The sequence below is a fragment of the Pyrus communis genome, chromosome 14 (assembly GCF_041283825.1).
Source record: "Pyrus communis isolate YQ-2024b chromosome 14, ASM4128382v1, whole genome shotgun sequence".
In the NCBI taxonomy this organism is placed as follows: domain Eukaryota; kingdom Viridiplantae; phylum Streptophyta; class Magnoliopsida; order Rosales; family Rosaceae; genus Pyrus; species Pyrus communis.
This window is the reverse complement of record NC_142578.1, coordinates 22,475,711-22,477,420: the sequence shown is the minus strand read 5'-3', so window position 1 is coordinate 22,477,420 and position 1,710 is coordinate 22,475,711. Positions and strand designations below refer to the sequence as shown.

Below are 1,710 nucleotides of genomic sequence, written 5' to 3'. Positions count from 1 at the left end.
GGGTTTGGGGTTTTTTTTTTCCTTCTTCTTCTTCGTCCCTCTTCTTCTTCCTCTTCCTGCTGTTGCTGCTGCACGTTTTTATTTATATTTTTTTTTCTCTTCTTCTTCTTTTTGCTGCTGCAGCAGGTTTTTTGGGTTTTGGGTTAGGGATAGGGATATGGGTCACTGGGGGGGGGGGGGGATAGTGGGTTTCATTTTTTATTTTATTTTTTCTTTTTTTGAGAAAATTTAGGTTTTTTAAAAGAAATTAAAAAATTATTTTATTTGCCACGTGGCAGACATTTGCCAGCCACGTGGTATATATGTGGTAGCTACGTTAGCATTTAACAGATCAATGGATGGAAAATGTAACGGAGGTATTATTTTGAAAAAAAATAGTACTTAAGGTATGAAAGTGAAATGTTTTGAAGATGTTGTAAGGAATTGAAATAGACCCCAAACCTGAGGTATAAAAGTGTAATATATCTACTTTATTTGTACAATTGATTTCCAAATTGAGGCATCATACTAGTTTATTTGTACTGATGCTTTACATATACGTCAGGGAAAGGCCGATGATCAAATAAATTGGAGAGTGCTTCGAAATGAGAAGCTTGTGAGGTTAAGGGAAAAGCTCCGGTGTAATAAAGAACAGTTTGTGCAAGGTTAATGCCTATTGTCAAGTATCTAGGTTGAAATCATTGATGTATTTATGTGAACTTGTTAGACTGATTGAGATGTTTACAGGGAAGGCTAAGATTGGGAAGGTGTCCCATGACCGTAAAGTCAAGGATGGTGTGCTTGAATCGGCCCTCTTTGTGGTACCTCATGTTTTCAAAAAAATTTGTATTCAACTACATCATATGATCTTTAAGATATATATTGGATGCATTTTATTTATTTATTTATTTATTTATTTATTTATTTTTTTTTGTTGGGTAAATTCTATTTTCATTTGTATGGTTTTATATCAGCCCCCTTTAAATTAGTAGGTGTGTAGAAAAGTATTTGATGTGTGCAGGATGAGTTATGTTTGGACTGGAAACAACAGAAGTGGATATAATAGGTGGTATGTGGTTTACAAAGGTCTCTCTGTCTCTCTCCCACTTTATATATAATTGTATCGAATTACTTTGATGTAAATAAATGGCAAGCCTAATTTCAAGTTGTTTTCTTATAAGTTTTGGTTGTGGGTGTTTAATGAATGGAGACGCAGACGGTGGCCACGAGTGGCGTCAATCCTAATTTCAAGTTGTTTTCTCAGAAAATGTATTTGCCTTATCCATGTTCTTTGCCTACTCTTTTTTTTTTCTTCCTTTATGTGTATTTTGATGTGCACTCGAGTCTTTTCTCACACTATGCTTTATTGCTTTATTTAAATATTTTTTGCAGTAATGGCAATTTCCCTTGTTCAAGCATCTACCTCAAGTTGTAATTCTACCTCAAGGTCAAGGACTCCAAGATCCTTCTCTTCGGTGGCTCACTAATCTGGCTTGAGTTGCATTATTGTTGTTTTTTATTTTGTTGAACTCTGAAGAATTTGTTCAAATTTAATTGGTTGTGAGGAAGGCCTTACAGGTACCTATTTCTAGCGAGGTACGAGCACCTCCGAAGTAGTTGAGGCATCATAAAGTACAGAACCATGCTAACCACGAGTTGACATAATATGTTGTGTCCTTGCAGACAATTGCACGTTTGAGCCGACCTAAAGCCATAAAGTTAAAACCTGGA

The 1,710-nt window shown here is 35.5% G+C and overlaps 1 long non-coding RNA gene across 1 annotated transcript; it reads left to right on the top strand.

The window, feature by feature from the left end:
- The first annotated feature begins 471 nt into the window (after window positions 1-471).
- On the top strand, window positions 472-1,466 carry LOC148691407 (uncharacterized). The gene is made up of 5 exons (XR_015955616.1): window positions 472-644; window positions 727-800; window positions 972-1,048; window positions 1,161-1,248; window positions 1,372-1,466. It is a non-coding gene; the product is annotated as an uncharacterized LOC148691407 (long non-coding RNA).
- The last annotated feature ends 244 nt before the right edge of the window (window positions 1,467-1,710 follow it).